General features: G+C 44.7%; 1 protein-coding gene across 3 annotated transcripts in view; it reads left to right on the plus strand.

Annotated features, from left to right (window-relative positions):
• TMEM50B (transmembrane protein 50B) overlaps window positions 1–21,767 on the plus strand; it is a 60,527-nt gene that overhangs the window by 975 nt on the left and 37,785 nt on the right. The gene's annotated exons all lie outside the window — the stretch shown is intronic.

Below are 21,767 nucleotides of genomic sequence, written 5' to 3' on the forward strand. Positions count from 1 at the left end.
CTGCCTCTCTCTTTTCCATCATCTTGAGTCTCCTGGCTTTTAAATCCGGATTCAGGCTAAAGGAAAAGTTAAGCATTTTGACCTAGAATGATGTTGCAAGATTCCGCCGTCTTAAAGTGGAAGCCAGAGGTTGTCTTTTCTATTGATGCTGGGGGAAAAGCAGGTTTAATTAAAGAGCGGGGTGAGGATGTCATTTTCCTCTTCCGGAGACACACCCTTCCTCCCTCATTCTCCTCTGCCAGATGGGGTCACAGTGGCCTTAACAGGCTGCAGTTTCCCGAATTCACTTCTGGGGTCCACGGTAAAAAAAAAAAAAATATATATATATATATATACACACACACACACACACATATATATATATCCTTACTTGTCTTTTTAATTGATAAAAGTAACTTTCAGGTTGTAAAAAGTAATTTAAGCGTTTGCAGAAGAATATAAAAAATTAAAACAGCGTAGAAGTATAGCAAGTAGAGGAAGAATTCCTGTTTCTTACCCTTGGCATCATCAGTTCCATTCTCCATACCGTGATATTGTTCAGCCGCTGATAGACTGCAAGGACGTTATTTACAAAGCGGTATATATAGACTTAGCTTGTTGTAATTTAAATATTTTATTAGAGAGACAGTGAGCGCATGTGCTCTCTCTTACTGGTTCACTCCCCAAATGACTGCAATGGCCAGAGCTGGGCCAGGCTACACCTCAATCCTGGTTTTCCACAGGAGTGGCAGGAACCCAGTTACTTCAGCCATCACGCCCCCCCTCCCCCCAATGGTCTGCGTTAGCAGGAAGCTGGAATCACGAACCAGGGCGAGAAGTCAAATCCAGGTACTCCAGTGGGGACCCCGGGCATCTTAACTGCAGGGCTTAAATGCCCACCCCAAACATAGATGTAATTTCAGGAATACTATTGCAATGATGCCCATCGTGTTCATCACCAGATTAAAAAGTTGAAATGTTTATACTTTTTCCCTGGAGGTAACATCTGTCCTTATTATTGTATTAATATTTCTCTTGCTTTTTAAATTACCTTGAGATATACAAGGATACTTCAAAATGTTAATGGAGGCCGGTGCCGCAGCTCACTTGGCTAATCCTCCGCCTGCGGCGCTGGTACCCCGGGTTCTAGTCCCGGTTGGGGCGCCGGATTCTGTCCCGGTTGCTCCTCTTCCAGTCCAGCTCTCTGCTGTGGCCCGGGAGTGCAGTGGAGGATGGCCCAAGTGCTTGGGCCCTGCACCCCATGGGAGACCAGGAGAAGTACCTGGCTCCTGGCTTCGGATGGGCGCAGTGCACTGGCCGTAGCGGCCATTTGGGGGGTGAACCAACGGTAAAGGACGACCTTTCTCTCTGTCTCTCTCTCTCTCTAACTCTGCCTGTCAAAAAAAAAAAAAAAAAAAGCTAATAGAAAATGGAATCAAAAGATGTTTATTTGGGTACAAAATTTTTTTAAAAATCCATGAATAGTTTTTAACAATAAGCATTTTTCATAACTTTTTGCAGATCCCTCTTTCATACATAAATTCCCATACATACACACTTATATATACACACATTTCTACATAAATGCACATACAGAAACACTCTTGGGGCTGGCTCCGTGGATCACTTGGTTAATTCTCCACCTGAGGCGCTGGCATCCCATGTGGGCACTGGGTTCTAGTCCCGTTTGCTCCTCTTCCAGTCCAGCTCTCTGATGTGGCCTGGGAAGGCAGTGGAGGATGGCCCAAGTGCTTAGGCTCTGCACCCCATGGGAGACCAGGATAAGTACCTGGCTCCTGGCTTCGGATTGGCGTAGCTCCGGCCGTAGCAGGCATTTGGGGGTGAACCAACGGAAGGAAGACCTTTCTCTCTGTCTTTCTCTATCACTGTGTAACTCTGTCAAATAATAATAATAAAAAAAGAAACACTCTTATATCTTGAGCAGTATAGTAAGTTTTGAATGAATAGTGTTAAAAATGAACTTCTCATGCAAACACTGAATATGTTTCAAAATTTACTTAACTGTAATTGAGAGTATCACAGTTTTTTTCTTTTTTTAAACGTTTGTTAATATTCACCTACTTGAAAGTTAAAGTGACAGAGGGAGGGAGGGAGGGAGAGAGAGAGAGAGAGATTTTGAGATGTTCCAATTAGTTCACTCCCCAAATGCCTGCAACAGCCAGGGCTGGCCAGGGTGAAGCAGGAGCCTAGAACGCCTGCTGGGTCTTCCATGTGGGTGGCAGGAACCCACTACTGGCCAGCACCTGCTGTCTTCCAGGATGCGTTAGTTGGAAACAGAATCCAAAGTGGGGTAGCTGGGACTCTAATGTGGTACTCCTAATGTGGAATGTGGGCCTCGCAAGCAGTGTTTGATCTGTTTATTTATTTATCTAGCTTTAAGAATATTTAAAAGGCAAAATTACAGAGACAGAGGGAGAGCACACACACACATACCTACAGAGATGTTCCATCTGTTGGTTCACTCCTCAAATGGGCACAACTGCCAGTAATGAAGTTCCATGGTCCCTTCCCCCTGAGAACACAGATAGATCCAAACAGGCTTGTTAGAAAATCTAGGTCTTTCTAAATTTGGAATTAAAATTTTGTTTCATGATTGTAAGCTCAGACTTCTGACTGTGTAAGGAAAGGACAGCATAGTCACTATTAGATGAAAACTTCAGCTTTCCTGACTGAGGAAGTCAGTGGGGTTGTGAGTGAAAATGGGGTTCCCCTCATTCAGGGTATTTGGAGGGCTCTAGTGTGAACCAAGTGCTATATAGACAGGAGAACTAGGGTTGGAGGGAGTGGGCTGTGCCGTGTGTTCTGGCTCCTCACTGTTGGGCTGTAGTTATCGGGGTAGGTCAGATCAGAACCTCTCTGGGGGAAGTGTGTACCCTCTGCTGGTGCTGGCTGCAGGCCTTACAGCGTATGCTGGAGATCAAGCCCAGCCCCGCTGAGTACAGATAGGAATCTGGGCCGGGTTCCTGGGCACTCAGTCTCCGCTTAAAATCTGCTGTATTTGCTGGGACGTTATCTCTTGCGTTCCACTGCTTCATTCTGGCCTGGTTTACCGCTGCTTCAAGGGCACAGCTGGGTTCTCTTTAGCTTTCCTGGATTGGATTTTTCCCATGTCCTGCATTTTCTGTTATTGATTTGCTCTCTAGTGGACCTCAAATTCTGGCAGCTTCTTGACAAAAAGAGTTAGATTTTGGAAACCTTGCATGTCTGAATGTATTTCGATTCTGTCCTCATACTTGACTGATACTTTAATTAGCAATAGAATTTATTTAGAAATAATTTTCCTTCTGAGTGTAGTAGAAGTTCCTGCTCCACTGTCCCATTATTTCCAGTGCTACTGTTAAGAATTCCAAGCTAGGGCCGGCGCCGTGGCTCAATAGGCTAATCCTCCACCTTGCGGCGCCGGCACACCGGGTTCTAGTCCCGGTTGGGGCGCCGGATTCTGTCCCGGTTGCCCCTCTTCCAGGCCAGCTCTCTGCTATGGCCAGGGAGTGCAGTGGAGGATGGCCCAGGTGCTTGGGCCCTGCACCCCATGGGAGACCAGGAAAAGCACTTGTCTCCTGGCTCCTGCCAGGATCAGCGCGGTGCGCCGGCTGCAGCGGCGGCCATTGGAGGGTGAACCAACGGCAAAAGGAAGACCTTTCTCTCTGTCTCTCTCTCTCACTGTCCACTCTGCCTGTAAAAAAAAAAAAAAAAAAAAAAAAAAAAGAATTCCAAGCTATTAGGATTCCTGATTCTTTGTATGTCACCTTTTTTTCTTTCTCACTGCAAACTTACAGAAACTACACTTCAGTGTCAGTGTTTTGAAATTTAAAATCATCTGTGGATCTATTTTCATTTATTAGATCAAATGTTCATTGAGCTCTTTCAGTCTGTAAGTACAAGAACCTCTTTTCTGGGAAAGTTTTCTTAGAATATTTTACATTTTCTTCTGTTTTATCTGGAGCCTCTTCTGAAATACTTTTTATTTATAAGTGAAGCTTTTATACTGTTTCTCTAACTTACCTGTTTTCTATTTTTGTGTCATACTTATTACTATATTTCCTTAACATTTAGTTCCTTTTTTACAAAATTCATTATTAATGTTTTAAATTCTTTTTTTAAAGATTTATTTTATTTATTTGAAAGAGTTACAGAGAGAGGTAGAGACAATGAGAGAGGTCTTCCACTGCTGGTTCGCTCCCTGGATGGCTGCTACGGCCGGAGCTGCGCCGATCTGAAGCCAGGAGCCGGGAGCTTCTTCCCGGTTTTCCATGTGGGTGCAGGGGCCCAAGGACCTGGGCCATCTTCTACTGCTTTCCCAGGCCATAGCAGAGAGCTGGATTGGAAGAGGAGCAGCTGGGACTAGAACTGGTGCCCATATGGGATGCCAGCGCTTCAGGCCAGGGCTTTAACCTGCTGCGCCACAGCACCAGCCCCAACGTTTTAAATTCTGAAGGCCAGTTTTTTCAGTCTTTCAGTGTTTCTTGTGATAGTGTCCTATTCTTGTTTCATGGATGCACCATATTCTCTAATCTCTGGGGTTATAATGATATTATTTTAACTTTTCTTTCCCTGCTTCATTTGTTTCTACCGAGCTACTGTTTTTCTCTGTGTATTCTTCCATGTTAAAAGTTTCCTTTGGGGCCAGCGCTGTGGTGTAGTGGGTAAAGCTACCTCTTGCAGTGCCAGCATCTCATATGGGCACTGGTTCGAGTCCCAGCTACTCCACTTCCAACCCAGCTCTCTGCTATGGCCTGGGAAAGCAGTAAAGAAAGCATTTGGAGCCCTGCACCCCCATGGGAGACCCTGACGAAGCTTCAGATCCACCCAGCTTCAGCCATTGCGGCCATTTGGAGAGTGAACCAGCAGATGGAAGACTTTCTCTCTCTCTCTGCCTCTCCTTCTCTCTGTGTGTAACTCTGACTTTCAAATAAATAAATAAATCTTTTAAAAAAAAGTTTAGATGCCTAGTGATCTTTGGCTTTTTCTTATAAATAAGAATAGGGGACTAAAAAGGTGATTGGCTTCTCTGAGGGTGTGCATGAAGCTTTTCAACTGTGTTTCACTGTGTTTCTGGCTGGTCTGTTATCCCTGATATTAGTATTTTATATTCTGCCTCTTAAACCAATCAGATCCCCTGAAGGAGGGTTTTCCTGCGTGGAGGGAAGGATTCTGACAGCATCTACTGAGCCAGAACAGAGTCTGAGGTAGTCCTTGTGTCTGATTTCCAGTATGATAGCTGCATCTTCCATTGTGTTTGGTCCAGTACACAAGAAATAGGGAAGAACCAGAGACTTCTCACGGGACATGGAAGGAGTAGTTGCCATCAAGAAGAGAGAAGGGGCTGGCTAATCCTCCGCCTGTGGCGCTGGCACACCAGGTTCTAGTCCTGGTTAGGGCGCCAGATTCTGTCCCGGTTGCCCCTCTTCCAGGCCAGCTCTCTGCTGTGGCCTGGGAGTGCAGTGGAGGATGGCCCAAGTGCTTGGGCCCTGCACCCCATGGGAGACCAGGAGAAGCACCTGGCTCCTGCCTTTGGATCAGTGCAGCACACTGGCTGTAGCGGGCATTTGGGGGGTGAACCAACGGAAAAGGAAAAACCTTTCTCTCTGTCTCTCTCTCTTCACTGTCTAACTCTGCCTGTCAAAAAAAAAAAAAAAAAAAAGAGAGAAGGGACAGGATCTGCAGATCTTTTTTGGTTTCCATCTAGTGTATCTAGTGTTTACTGGGTTGACCTGAGCTTTCCACCTTGCTGGGTTGGGATTTGGCTTAAACAGTTTTTTTAACTTATTTATTTTCATTTTTATTTGATAAATAGACAGATGGAGAGAGATCTTTCATCTGCTGGCTTACTCCTCAGATGATCACCATAGCCAGGGCCGGGCCAGACTGGAGCCAGAAGTCTGGAACTTTGGGTCTTCATGTGGGTGTCAGGGACCCAAGTATCTAGACCATAACCTGCTGCCTCTTCGGGATTTTTGCATTAGCAAGAAGCTGGGTTGGAAGTGAATTCACTGGTACTGAAATCAGGCACTCCAGTGTGACTTGTGAGCATCCCAACAGGAGACCACTCTTGGACCAAATGCACTTTCTTCAGTTTGCTAAGTCAGTTATCATTGTTCATCTGCTTTCCAATGTTTGCTGCTTTTGCCTCCTCTTCTGTTATTCCAATTATTAGGAGTTGAAGGCATTTTTTTTTTTTTAATTTGACAGGTAGAGTTATAGACAGTGAGAGGGAGACAGAGAGAAAGGTTCTCCCTCTGTTGGTTTACTCCCCAAATGGCCATTACGGCCGGCGCTGTGCCGATCTGGAGCCAGGAGCCAGGTGCTTCCTCCTGGTCTCCCACGCAGGTGCAGGGGCCCAAGCACCTGGGCCATCCTCCACTGCCCTCCTGGGCCACAGCAGAGAGCTGGACTGGAAGAGGAGCAAACGGAACTAGAACCTGGCGCCCATATGGGATGCTGGCGCCACAGGCGGAGGATCAACCAGGTGAGCCACAGCGCCAGCCGGGAGCTGAAGACATTTTTAAAACACCCTTTCTGTCATTCTAGTGAGGTTTCAGGAAGGAGCAAAATGACATGCTTATGTATAGTCTCCATCCTCATCCAGGAGTAATAGTTTTTCTTAACCTGAGTACTGGTAGTACTGTTGGGAACAGAATACCCCCTGCAGAGCAGTTGTGTGTGTGTGGGCGGGGGGGGGCATCTTTCTGGTTGGCTGACAGGATTGAGTGCTCACGTGTGCATTCGGTTCTCATCAGTCTTATTTTCTGAAGGACGTGGTGCTGTTAACCTCATGTATGTACCAGAAAAGGGAAGTTTAAGCCTCAAACAGTTCCTGGCTGATGGAACTGTTCCAGGAAGACTGGGATGGATAAATGAACCTGTCCAAGGAGACACAGCTGGCAGGAGGCTGAGTGTAGGAGTGAGCCCACGTTGGGGCTGGCTCCAAAGCCTGTGCTTTGAGCTACCTTGTGGTGGCTAATGCTGGAAGGTTTCTCTGATACTCCATGGTGTCCACTTCCTTCGTAAGATCTTCTTACTGCAGGTCTTCTCTAACCTTATCTTGATGCCTTTGCTTGCCCAGTACTGCTTGCCAGAAGGGTTCCCTTCTACCTGTGTGAGTTTAAAGCTGTGTCCCTGGAGTCAGTCTCTGTGAACTGGGGAGTAGGACATTTACTGAGAAATTACAGAAGGTGAAAAGATGACTAAGCGAGGCTCCTGTCAGGGAGCTTAGGTAGGGACGTCCTCAGAGAATGAGTGGATAGATCACTGGGGTTGTGAAGCAGTCATTTGCATTCATGTGGCAACTCATGATGGTGTACCTTTCTGTTTCTTTCAATTTCACTACAAAACATTTTAAACATACAGAAGAGTTGAAAGAATAGTAGACTCAACAGTGTTAACATTTTGCCATATTTGCTTTATATGCTATTACTGTTACTGTTACTTTGCTTAACCATTTGATGCTGCATTGCTGACATTTGGTGCTCTACTCGTAAATGTGTAAACGTGCATGTCGTAGCTTGGCTGGGGCTTTTGCACTGTGGGCTTTAATGGGGGCGTCAGGCTTGATGATTTCTGAATCGCCTTTGGGATCATTCTTCCGTGGTCTTTTTAAAATTAAGTAATTAATAATAGTTGCAGAGGCAGAGAGAGAAAGAGAGAAGTCTTTCATCCTTTGGTTCACTCCCCAAATGGTCGCAATGGCTAGACGTGCGCCGATCCGGAGCCAGGAGCTTCTTCCAGGGCTCCCACGTGGCGCAGGGGCCCAAGCACTTGGGCTATCCTCGACTGATTTCCCAGGCCATAGCAGAGAGCTGGATCAGAAGTGGAGTAGCTGGGACTCAAACCGGCACCCATATGAGATGTCGGCACTGCAGGAGGTAGCTTAGCCCGCTACACCACAGTGCAGGCCCCTCTTCCATTGTCTTAATGAGTAATGCCTGGCTTGCATTGACATGACTGAGTCATGCTCATCTCTTTGTCAAGTGGTCACCTTGCCTTGCATCTTCTCCCCTAAGCAAGCTTTCTGATTTTTTCCAATATGGATAGACCAACAAATACCCAGACTTTTAAGTTCTATTTTACTTAACAGTTCCATCTTTAAGTTCATTTGTTTGTTTCTTTTTAAAGATTTTATTTATTTATTTGAAAGGTAGAGAGAGAGAGAGAGACAGAGACAGAGACCTTCTGTGCACTGGTTTGCTCCCCAAATGGCCACAACAGCTAGGGCTGGGCCAGGCTGAAATCAGGAGCCAGGAGCTTCTTCTGAGTCTTCCACATCTTCTGCTTCCTTCCCAGGAACACTAGCAGGGAGCTGGAATGGAAGTAGAGTAGCTGGGACTTGAACCAGAACCCATATGGGATGCTGGTGTTGGAAGTGGTGGCTATGCTATAGAGCCAGCCCAATGTTTTGATTTTTTTTTGTGGGGGTGCCAGTGCTGTGGCATGGTGGTTGGGGCTGCCACCTGCAGTGCTGGCATCCCCTGTGGGTGCCGGTTCAAGTCCTGGCTGCTCCTCTTCCAATCCAGCTCTCTGCTGTGGTTGGGAAAGCAGTCCTTGGGCCCCTACACCCACGTGGGAGACCTGGAGGAAGCTCCTGGCTCCTGGCTTCGAATCAGCACAGCTCCAGCCATTGTGGTCAATTAGGGAGTGAACCAGTGGATGGAAGACCTCCTTCTCTCTCTGTGTAACTCTGACTTTCAAATAAATAAATAAATCTTAAAAAAAAAAAAAAAAGTGGGGGTAGTGGGATCCCAGTCTCCTGTGCTGACTAGTTCTCAAACAGCTTTTGTCTGTGCGCAAATTGTTGAACTCTTTACTTAGTATAGAGTTGGTCTTCAGTGTATAAAGTTAATTGAAAATGGATCTTAGTGGAGAGTGGGACTGGGAATGGGAGAGGGAGGAGGAGAAGGGGAGAGGGCAGGGTGTTAACCCACTGCGCCACAGAGCCTGTCCCTCCCAAGTGGTGTATTAACTGCTGTGGTGAATGTCTGCCTTGGACATGCTAATTTTAAGGTGACTTTGGGGCAGTCAGGGATGCCAAACAGATAGTTGGATGTATACATCTGGTACAAGATGTTTAAAATAAAAAATCAACTTCATATAGAAGCAGTGGAGAGTAGTATTCACCAAATAATACACATTCTGCATAACTAAAATTTTTTTAAAAGATTTATTTATTTGAAAGTCAGAGTTACACAGAGAGAGGAGAGGCAGAGAGAGAGAGAGAAAGAGAGAGAGGTCTTCCATCCGCTGGTTCACTCCCCAGTTGGCTGCAACAGCCAGAACTGTGCTGATCTGAAGCCAGGAGCTTCTTCCGGGTCTCACACGTGAGTACAGGGACCCAAGGACTTGGGCCATCTTCTACTGCTTTCCCAGGCCATAGCAGAGAGCTGGATCGGAAGTGGAGCAGCCAGGCCTTGAACCAGCACCCACAGGGGATGCCAGCACTGCAGGTGGCAGCCCCAACCGCTATCCCACAGCACTGGTGCCCATATGGGATGCCAGTGCTTCAGGCCAGGGCGTTAAACCACTGCACTAGCCCTCATAATTAAAATTAACAAGGCAATTACAGGGTGTTGGGGGGAGGTTGTGAAGTTAGAATTTCTTTAAAATTTGTGCTCCCTTTTCCTTTGGTTTTTAAGATTTTATTTTGGGGCCGGTGCTGTGGTATAGGGGGTAAAGCCATCTCCTGCAGTGCTGGCATCCATATGGGTGCTGGTTTGAATCCTGGCTGCTCCACTTCCCATCCAACTTCCTGTTAATGTGCCTGGGAAAGCAGCAGAAGATGGCCCAAGTCCTTGGGCCTCTGCACACACGTGGGAGACCTGGAGGAAGCTCCTGGCTCCTGGTGTTGGATCTGCCCACCTCTGGCCATTGTGGCCACTTTGGAAGCGAATCTGTGGCTAAAAGACCTCTCTCTCTCTCTTTCTCTCCCTCTGCGTCTCTGTAACTCTGCCTTTTGAATAAATAAATAAATATTTAAAAAAATTTTAAATTTATTTTTATTGAATCGTTGTTCTCTCTCATGTACTTCCTGTTTCCTTGGATTACTGTGTTGTGTGCCCGGCATTAGAGCAGATCAACACCCATGATGGTATTTAAGCACCATTACTATTCCCAGTCTATAACCATACCACCCTGAAATGGCTCCCAGTATATAGCCATACCACCCTGAAAGTGCCCCATCTCATCTGATCTGAAGGTAAGTAAGGTTAGGTCTGGTCAGTAACTAAACAGGAGAAAGTCTCTCACATGGGTGTAGGGCCCAAACACTTGGGCCATCTTCTGCTGCTTTCCCAGGTGCATTGGTAGGTGGCTGGATCAGAAGTGGAATAGCTGGGACTTGAACCAGTGTGTATATGGGATGCTGGCATTGCAGGCAGCAACTTAACTGGCTGTGCCACAACACTGGCCCCTTACTTTGGTTTTAGATTAAAATGGTTGACCAAAATTGATACTTTCTAAGTTTTTTTCTTGTTATGTGTGATTTACAGTTCGGAAGGCAAGTAAGCATTCCCTGAGACTACACATATAAATGTCTTTTTTCCGAAGTACCAAAAATCTCTGAAAAATTCATTCATCTTGTTGGATTAAAAAAATTATTTGAAAGGCAGAGAGACAGAGAAAGAAGCGGAGAGAAAGATCTTCTATGCTCTGGTTTACTCCCCAAATGACAGCAATAGTCATGTCTGGACTGGGATGAAGCTATGAGTCCATCTAGGTCTCTCCCACAGGGGTGGCAGGGGCCCACGTACTTGGACCAGCCTCCGCTGCTCTCCCAGGAGGATTAGCAGAGAGCTGGATCAGAAGCGGAGCAGCCGGTATTCTAACCAGCACTCTTATATGGGATGCTGGCATTGCATCACAATGCTGGCCCCCATGTTGCTGGATTTTAAGTCCTAAAATCTGAGTGCCTAGAAATTGGGTTTATAGCTTATGCAATAAGAAAATGTATTCGCTAGACTTCTTTGGCAAGATTTGAATCAGCAGTTACCGTCAAGGTCGTTGTAGACCTCATTGTGCTTTCTTCTCTTTCCAGATGATCACGTTGTTCCTCTAAACTGGGGCTGTTTATCTTCATTTTCTTCTTACTCTCTTCACCAGAGAGTAGAACAGTAACTTTTCTCGCATGAAATCTGAAATGAGAGTGCTGGAACTATGTGCGAAGATGAGAAGCAATGTTGTGTAATGGTCATGAACATAGACTTTGGAATCAGATCTGAACTTCAGTGGAAAGCCTGGTTTTCCTCCTTGCTGGTTATGTGACCTTGGCAAGCCAACCTCCTGTAATGTGGGGTTAATAACAGTAACTGCCTTCTTGTGTTTGTAAGGATTGACTGGGGTAGTCCCCATAGAGTTGAGGATTGAATGGAGTAGTATGTGAAGAGCCTGATATCTATAAACATTCTAACCAATACCCGGTAGTGTGTGTAGTTGACAGTAATCATGCAGAAAATGTGTTCTTTTTTTGTTTCATTTGAGTCAACTTGTTTAATCTGTGTGGCCCTAATATCTTGATTAATGTTTGTTTTTTTTTATATATATCATTAATCTACTGATTATTACATTTTAAAATTATACACATTGTAATTTAATTTTTTGAAAAGTATTAATTTATTTCTCTGGAAGGATATAAATTCCTGATGATAAGGGCTAAGTTTTATTTTTTGTTTATTTGAAAGACAGAGTTACAGAGAGAGGGAGAAAAAGAGAGAGCGGTCTTCCTTCTGCTGGTTCACTCTCCAAATGGCCTCAACAGCTGGGGCTGGGCCAGGCCAAAGCCAGGAACCAGGGGCTCTATCTAGGTTTCTCACATGGGTGTCAGGGGTCCAAGCACTTCGGCCATCCTCTGTTGCTTCCCAGGCGCATTAACAGGGAGCTGTATTGGAAATGGAGGTGCTGGGAATCAAACCAGCACTCATATGGTAAGCTAGTGCTGTGGCATAGTGGTCTAAGCCTCTGACTGCAGTGCCGACATCCCATATGGATGCTGGTTCTAATCCCGGCTGTTCCACTTCCAATCCGACTCTACTATGGCCTGGGAAAGCAGTGGAAGATGGCCCAAGTGCTTGGGCCCCTGCATCCACGTGGGAGACCTGTAAGAATCTCCTGGCTCCTGACTTTGGATCGGCATGGCTCTCGCCATTGTGGCCATTTGGAGAGTGAACCAGAGGATGAAAGACCTACCTTTCTGTCTGTCTCTCCCTCTCTCTGTCTGTAACTCTGCCTTTCAAATATAAACAACAACAACAAAAAGCAATGATTCAGTAGTGAGCTGTCTTTTCCGTATTTTCTTCCTGAGCTTTTTGCTTTCATGACTTCAGTTAGCACTAAATTAATTGCTGGGAAACTCTAATTTGTATATCTGCCTTAAACTATCCTATCAGATTTCAGCTATGCTTCAGTCATTTTGAATACATACATTATGCCCAAAATAAGTTGTCTTCTATCCTCACTTTTAGCAATCCTTGTTTTAATGGTCTGTCACCAGCTCCTAGACACCCTACCTGGGAGATGGTCACTCTTGACTCCTTCCTGTTTATTTGCTAATACCTCTTCAATATCTGTCAAGTAAAAACCCTTCCCTTAGCTTGTGCCAGTTTATCCTCAGTTTATATCCTTATTCTCTGGAAAGATGGCCATTATCCCTTTTTAATGATGCTCATCAACCCCTTTCCACACTGCTGCCTCTGGAGTTGTCTTTCTGAAACACAGATCTGGTCTGACTTCCTAGCTTACAAATCCTTGGTAGGTTCCTATTGCTTAGAGCAGGGATCCACAAAGTGTAACCTGTGGGCAAGTCTGACTGCTGCCTGTTTCATCAGTGAACTTTTACTGGAACACCGCCATGCTCATTTGTTCACGTATTGTGTAGGGCTGCTTTGATGGAAGGGCAGCAGAGTTGGGTAGTTGTGACAGATTGTGTGGCCCACAAAGCCTAAAATCTATACTGCTTGGTTCTTCACAGAAAAAGTTCGCCAATCCCAGCCTCAGAGGATAAAGTCTAAACTTGAGTAGACTGAAAAATCCTTCATAATCTTGTCCCAAACAAATTAATCACTATCATTCTCTACAGACCCTAAAACTCTGTTCTCTTCTGAGTCTATATAATTTTGCATATTTCCTTCTTTTTTTTTTTAAATAATTCTTCCTTGTTTTCTTTCTTTAATTTTTTTTGTTAATTTATTTCAGATGCAGAGAGACATACATATGTTTGTACAGACAGAGAGCTTGCATTCTCTGGTTCACTTCCAAAGTGCCCACAACTTCTGGGGCAGACTGAAGTTGGGAGCTGGGAACCCAGATCTCCCACATAGGTACCTGGGACCCAAGTATTTGAGCCAGGACCTGCTACCACTAAGGGTGTGCAGTAGCAGGAAGCTGTAATTGGGCATGAAGCCAGGACTCAAACCCAGGCAATCTGATATGGGATGTGGGCATCCCAACTGGCTTTCTTAACTGATAGGCCAAATGCCAACCCCTTTTATTTCTTCTTTTATCTGGCAAACTTTTATTCATGTTTCAAAATCTAGCTTTGTTTGTTCTTCCTCTGTTGATCTTTCTTCATCCCTTTCTGGCAAGGAGTATCTATTTCACATTTCTATTACAGTACTTTTTTTCTTTTTAAAGATTTATTTATTTATTCATTTGAAAGGCAGAGATACAGAGAGAGATATCTTCTATCTGCTGGTTTACTTCCCAAATGGCCACGGGGCCAGGGCGGGGCCAGGCTGAAGTCAGGAGCAGGAGCTTCTTCTGGGTCCCTCAAGTGGGTGCCCAAACACTTGGGCCATCTTCCACTGCTTTCCCGTAGATATCAGCAGGGAGCTAGATTGGAAGTGGAGCAACCAGGTCTTGAACCAGTGCCCAAATGGTATGCTAGCACTGCAGGCAGAGCCTTAGCCTTCTATGCCACAGTGCCGGCCCCTATAGTACTTTTTTTTTCTTTTTTTTTTGACAGGCAGATTTAGACAGTGAGAGAGAGAGAGAGACAGAAAGGTCTTCCTTTCCATTGGTTCACCCCCCAAATGGCTGCTATAGTACTTTTTAATGATAGCATGTAATGTAATACAATTATTATTATTTTTTCTTTTTTGACAGGCAGAGTGGACATTGAGAGAGAGAAACAGAGAGAAAGGTCTTCCTTTGCCGTTGGTTCACCCTCCAATGGCTGCCGCGGCCGGCGCACTGCGCTGATCTGATGGCAGGAGCCAGGTGCTTCTCCTGGTCTCCCATGGGGTGCAGGGCCCAAGCACTTGGGTCATCCTCCACTGCACTCGCTGGCCACAGCAGAGAGCTGGCCTGGAAGAGGGGCAACCGGGACAGAGTCCGGTGCCCCGACCGGGACTAGAACCCTGTGTGCCAGCGCCGCGAGGCGAAGGATTAGCCTACTGAGCCGCGGCGCTGGCCACAATTATTTTTTATTCTGACAATTTTTTAAAAGATTTTATTCATTTTATTTGAGAGCTAGAGTTACAGACAGTGAGAGGTAGAGACAGAGGGAGAGATCTTCCTTCCGATGGTTCACTCCCCAGATAGCCACAACGGCCGGAGCGGCGCTGATCCAAAGCCAGGAGCTTCTTCTTGGTCTCCCATGTGGATGCAGGGTCCAAGGACCTGGGCCATCTTCTACTGCTTTCCCAGGCCGCAGCAGAGAGCTGGATTGGAAGAGGTGCAGCCGGGAGTTGAACTGGCGCCCATATGGGATGCTGGCACCACAGGTTTAGGATTAACCTACTGCGCCACGGTGCTGGCCCGTCGGACAATGTTTTTAACTAGATTATCTATATTGATTATCTTAATCACTTTCATATGCACAGTGCCTTGTATAGGTAGCATTTAATAACTAGTGAGGAAATGATAAATAGTGGTATTCTAGATGTTTGATCAAATGTGTGTATCTCAATTAGATGCTTTTTTGGGAATCTGATGCATATGGAGATTACTCTGATTGTATGTTAAAACTTGTAGTTGTTTTTTCTACTTGCTTTTTTGCAAGTGTCCTTGGTTTCCTAAATTGAGTTTGTGAGTTTTTGGAAATTAAATTTTGACAGACTGCTTAAGATATCCTTTAACAACACACATTTCCATTATAAAGTCACCTCTCAGTAATAGCAATCCTTGCTATTGAATTATACTAGTCCAATTTGTGTTCCTGTAATATCTGAGGCTGGATACCTTTATAAAGAAAAGTGTTTATCTTGGCTCACAGTTTTGTGGGTCCAAGGTTGAACCGCATGTCATGGCCTTCTTGATGACAGTCCTGTGGAGGTGCAGGGTGTCACATGGCAGGAGACGGAGCACTCACACATTTGTCCTCTGGTCTCTTATTTTTCTTAGAAAACCATCAGGATTCAGTCATGGGCTCTACCCTGGTAACCTTTTTTTATCTTAATCACCTCCCAAAGGCTGCACCTCTGAACACCACTATCAGATTAAGTTCCCACCCTCTTAATTCTTTACAGTGGGTTTTGGTGGGACCAGACCACAGCATTCCACCCCTGGCCCCCTGAAACTCACGTCCTTTATACAACCTCATGTACACTAATGTTTAATAAGACTGGTGGGTCAGACCAGTAATCTTTTTGTCCTTTTTAATAATCTTGGATTTTTACTGATAAAAGGCTGGGCAGCCATGGTCACCTTTGTGAAAGAACATACTGTTAATTTCTTTGAACTCCAAAAACCTTTCAAAAATTTAAAAAATTTATTTTGAAAGGCAGACACACACACACACACACACACACACAGAGATAGAGAGAGAGAGAGAGAGAGAGAGAGAGAAATCTTCCATCTGCTGCTTCATTCCCCAAATGCTTGTAAAAAGCCAAGATTGGGTCAGGCCAAAGCCAGGAGCCTGGAACTCAATCTGGTCTCCCAAATGGATGGGAGGGACCCATGTATTTGGCCATTATCTGTTGTGCTTTCAAGGTGTGCATTAGCAGGAAGCAGGATTGAAAATACAGCCAGAGCTTGAAATAGGCGCTCCTATATGGGATATTGCCATTCCAAGCAATGTCTTAACCTTTGCACCAAACACCTACACCTCAAAAAATCTTTTAGGTGTTGGCATTGTACTGAGGAGGTTAAAGCTGCCGCCTGTGGACGCTTCATCCCATTTGGGTGCTGGTTCAAGTCCTGGCTGTTTCACTTCTGATCCAGCTCCCTGCTAATGGCCTGGGAAAAGCAGCAGAAGATGGCCCAAGTGTTCGGGGCCCCTGTTACCTGACGACACTCCTGGCTCCGACTTTTGCCTGACTCTGTCCTGGCCATTGTGGCCTTCTAAGGAGTGAACCAATGGATGGAAGATTTCTTTCTGTCACTCCTTTTATCTCTGTAACCTGACTTTCAAATAAATAGATCTTTAAAAAAAGTCTTTTAAATTAATAAAAGCAGTTATAGGCATATTACATTATACAAGACGTTTCTTGACAGTGGTAGCATATTCATTAAGTTAATTTTAATTTTAAAAAAGATTTACTTATTTGAGAGGCAGATTTACAGAGAGAGAGAGAGAGAGAGAGAGAGAGAGAAAGAAAGAGAGAGACCTTCCATCTACTGGTTCACTTCCCAAATGGTCGAAAAAGCCCGAGTTGGGCTGATCCAAAGCCAGGAGCCAGGAGCTTCTCACATGGATACAGGGGTCCAAGGACTTGGGCCATCTCCCACTGCCTTCCCAGGTCCATTAGGAGAGAGCTGGATTGGAAGAGGGCAGCTGGAAGACCAACCGGCGCGTCCATATGGTATGCTAGTATTGCAGGCGGAGGCTTAACCTACTACGCCGCAACTTTTTTTTTTTTTTTTAAGATTGATTTATTTATTTGAAAATTAGAGTTACACACAGAGAGAAGGAGAGATAGAGGTAGAGGTAGAGGTAGAGAGAGAGAGAGAGAGATCTTCAATCCGCCGGTTCATTTCTTAGTTGGCCTCAGTGGCTGGAGCTGCACCCATCTGTAGCCACGAGCCAGGAGCTTCTTCTGGGTCTCCCACGTGGGTGCAGGGGCCCAAGGACTTGGACCATCTTCCACTTCTTTCCCAGGCCATAGCAGAGAGCTGGATGGGAAGTGGAACAGCTGGGACTCGAACTGGCACCCATATGGGATGCCAGCACTGCAGGTGGCAGCTTTACCTGTTACGCCACAGCGCCGGCCCCTATAATAACTTTATAAAACTTTGTATTTAAAAAAACATAATTCACAATCAGCTTACAAACTGTGAAAATATAAACAACAAGCAAACTCATGATCCTACCACCTACATCATCATCATCATATGAAAATATTGATGTTTTTCTCTTTATCTTTCCAGTGCTTTTATATATAAATACTGTTACTTTTTTTTCAAAAGAGGGAATGATGTTACAGATTTATTCATGCCATTAAATGTTTCTTGGGCTGGCGCTGTGGAATAGCAGATAAAGCTGTCACCTGCAGTGCCAGCATCCCATATGGATGCTGGTTCATGTTCCAGCTGCTCCACTTCCCATCCAGCTCTCTGCTATGGTCTAGGAAAGCAGTAGAAAATGGCCCAAGTCCTTGGGCCCCTGCACCCAAGTGGGAGACCTGAAGAAACCCCTGGTCCTGAATGAGGCCGTATAGGGAGTGAACCAGCAGAAGGAAGTCTTTTCTCTCTCTCTGCTTCTGCCTCTCTGTAACTTTGCCTTGCCAATAAATAAATAAGCTTTAAAAAGAAATGTTTCTCAAAAATTGATTTTTATTTCCATGTTAAGTAAATCAGACATATTTCAGTTAAACATTCACTTTAATTTTGGGCATACAGATTTTTATCTCAGTACTCTTTGTATTCATTAGCTTTCCAAAGATCAATTTTCTTTTTTTAAAGTTTATTTATTTCAAAGTTGTAGTTACACAGAAAGAGGGAGGGAGGGAGGGAGAGAGAGAGAGAGAGAGATCTTCCATCTACTGTTTCACTCCCCAAATGGCTGCCATGGTTAGGTAGGGCTGGGCCAGACCGAAGCCAGAAGCCAGGAGCTTCACCCAGGTTTCCCATGTGGGTGACAGGGGCCCAGACGCTTGGTCCATCCTCCAGTGCTTTTCCCAGGCTATTAGCAGCAAGCTGGATCAGAAGCGGAGCAGCTGGGTCTTGAACCAGTGCCCACATGAGATGCTGGAATTACAGGCTATGTCTTAGTGTTGGCCCCTATTATGTTTTTCTAAAGAAAGATTTGTTGACTTATTTTACTTGAAAGGCAGAGTGACACAGAGAGTAAGAGAGATCAATCGATCTTTCATCTACTGGTTTACTCCCCAAATGGCTATAGCAATATCTGGGCCAGACTGAAACCAGGAGCCAGGAATTCCATCCTAGTTTCTCACATGGGTGGCAGGGGCCCAAGCACTTGGGCCATCCTTTGTTATCTTCTTAGACACATTAGCAGGAAACTGGATTGGAAGTGTAGCAGATGGGCCTTGTGTCATAAGCAGCAGCTTAACACACTGTACCACAATGCCAGCCCCAGAGCTGTTATATTAAATATTATGTACATGTACATGTACCCACTTTAGGGCATGGAGAGCAGAGTTAGTATTTTTAGTTCCTATTAAATTAAGAATGTGTCATGATAAAATAGGCTTATTCTTTGGTAAATATCAAGAATAAAACCCTCCTGAGGTTGATCTTAGTTGGTTCTTAGTATAGGATCCTTTTCCTCTCTTAAATTTTACCCTAGTGCCCGAACTTTTGGTCTCAAAGTTTTTCTGTTGGTTTCCCCTTTACAACTCCGTGAAACCCCAGATCCTTGAGGCCCACATTAATCATTAGTGGGATCTAGTCCTTTGTCTTTCACCAACTGTATCCCGGGTCGCTTGCTCTGTTAACATACTTCATCAGGACTCTGATGCCAGCTAATTCTTGTTGGAACCAGCTTAGGGGCTTTGTGCATAATTTCCCCTCTTCCTACTCATCTTTCTCTTCTTACTTTAATTAACTTTATTCAGCTTTTACAATTTTAGCAGGTTTTTAAATTTTTACAAATTTTACCTCTTCCAGACAGGCTTTCTCTGTAAAGCTGTTAGGATCTCCTTCATTTCGTTTTCTTCACAGCTGTTATTTGTATGAATCTGCCCTAACCTTTCCCTGACTCACCCAACTTAAGCTCCAGGAGGAAGACATATGGCTTATTTCAGTAGTTATTTTGTGGAAACAGCTTTTATTTTCTGCTTATAGAATGGTTTAATAGGTTAATATATGGAAAATAAATTGTATATGGGAAATGAATTTTGTTTTAGCCTTTAGGCATTGTTTTAAATTCATGGTGACTTCCCTGTACTTGCTTTTAGCCAGTTAATATTTAATCTTTGGTAACAGTTCATTAACATGTCTACAAAATATCTTGATAAAATGTGCCCATAAGATTTTCATGTAGCTAAAGCATATCTAATTGATAAGTTTTTTTTAAAACTTGTTTTTGGTAAAATGTACATATTATAAAATACACAAATCTCAAGAATACATTTCATTGACTTGATAAAGGTATGTACCTGTGTTGCCAGTATCCCAACCAAGACATAGAACATTTCCATCCCCGCCCATTAAAATTTTTTTTTTTTAATTTTATTTGAAAGGCAGAGTGACAGGGAGAGAGGGGAGGAAAGGAGGAAGGGAGAGAGAGAGAAAGAGAAATCTTTCATCTGCTTATTCACTCCCCAAATGTCTGTTGACAACTGGGGCTGGGTGGGAGCAATTGATTACTTCAGCCATCACGTGCCTCCCAGGATGGACACCAACACGAAGCTGGATTGAAAGCACAGGAATGGCGCCTCTCCTCTCTGTGTAACTCTTCCACTACCACTTCCTCTACCACTGTTTTAATTTCTGTGACCATGATTAGTTTGACTTCTTAAACTTCATTTAAGCAGAGTCATATAGTATATAGTCTTTTATGTCAACCTTACTTTACTCAAATCAGTCTTTGAGGGTTTTTTCTTGTGTGGCTGTTAATATTCTTTTTTTATTGCTAAGTAGTGTTCTATTGTATGAACAGATCATAATTTGTTTACTCATTCTTCTGAAACATGTAGGTTGTTTCAATTTTGATCTATTTTGACTAAAACTGCTATATACTTTCTTGCACAAGTCTTTTATGTGTGTTGATGAATGGTTTTACTTCCCTTGGGCAAATATTGGAGTGGAACTGTTGGGTGGTAGGGAATTGAGGTGTTTATTAATCCCCTGTGAGTTGGTAGAACTTAGACTACAAAAATGTTCCCTGGAGAGGGCAGCAGCCAAAATCTCTGCTCAGTTCTTTTAGTCTTTCCAGCTATTTTTTCCTGCTGGCTTCCTTGGAGTCTCCTTCATGCACAGGCTTAGGGGTTAGCCAGATAGTTAAAGGAAATTTCTAACGTGTTTGGGGCTCTCTCTGTGACCCTTTCCCAATTTACCTCCATCATTTTCCAGCTGCTCTGGTAGTTCTGAACTCCATCCTCTGTACTTCAAGCCTGAGTTTAGCCATTCCTGCGTTGGGAGTGGGAGGGTAAGGGAGTCTTTTACGGGAAAACTTGTATAAAACTTGCTCTCACTTTTTCTAAGGGCCAAATCCCTTCTGGTTTCTTTCTGCTTCTTGGTACTCTCCACTGCTTTCAGAGAGTTCTCTACTCCTCTCCCTAGAGTTTATGGTAGCCCTGAATCACCTCATTTGCTTTAAAAAATTCCCTAGTGTGCTCCACCCTTAAAATTCTTTGTGCACATGTTTTCTCTTCTTTCATTTACCTATCATGACATTACAGATTAACTCCAAAACTCATGGCTTAAAGTAGCCTTTTTTTTTTTTTTTTTAAGATTTATTTATTTACTTGAGAGCAGAGAGAGAGAGATAGGTCTTCCATCCGCTGGTTCGCTCCCCAAATGGCTGCTACAGCTGGAACTACACCAATCTGAAGCCAGGAGCCAGGAGCCAGGTGCCTCCTCCTGGTCTCCCATGTGGGTGCAGGGGCCCAGGCACTTGGGCCATCCTCCACTGCTTTCCCAGGCCATAGCTGAGAGCTGGATCAGAAGAGGAGCAGCCAGGATATGAACCAGCACACATATGGGATGCCAGCACTGCAGGTGGATGCCTAACCTTCTGTGCCACAGCGCCAGGCTGAAAATAGCCATTTTATTGTGCTTATCGAATTATGTGGGCAGGAATTTGGAAAGGCTTAGCCATAATGATATATATCTGCTGCATGTATCTGGTGCCCCACCCGGGAACACTCCAAGTTTGGGGGTGGTGTTATAGCTCAGATAACTACCTGTAAATGTCTTTTACTCACATGTCTGGCAGGTGACGCTAACAATTGGCTGGAACCTCAACTGGAACTGTGGGCTAGTGGACCAGAACAACTGTACATGGTCTCCTTACAGCATAGTAGCCTTGAGTTTTTAACATTTATTTTCATTGAAAGGGAGAGTGACAAAGAAGGAAGAAGAGATAGAAGCAAATAAAGAGAGTAATCTTCCATCTGCGGCTCACTCCTTACTACACTCCTGTAGTAAGATGGCTACAACAGCCAGAACAGAAATTGGGCCAGGCTAAACCTAGGAGCCTAGAACTTCATCCAGGTCTCCCATGTGGTGGCAGGTACTCAAGCACATGAACTGTCACCTGCTCTCTCCCGAAGTGCACACCTGCAGGAAGCTGGATCAGAAACAGAGGTGCGAGGACTCAAACCGGCACTCTGATGTAGGACGCAGGCATCCCAGCAGCGTCTGCCCTGCCACGATGCCTGGCCCGCCGCTTCACTGGTGACTCGGGACCCTGGCACTAATGTTCCAGAGAGCCAGGC

The sequence above is a fragment of the Oryctolagus cuniculus genome, chromosome 4 (genome assembly GCF_964237555.1).
Source record: "Oryctolagus cuniculus chromosome 4, mOryCun1.1, whole genome shotgun sequence".
In the NCBI taxonomy this organism is placed as follows: domain Eukaryota; kingdom Metazoa; phylum Chordata; class Mammalia; order Lagomorpha; family Leporidae; genus Oryctolagus; species Oryctolagus cuniculus.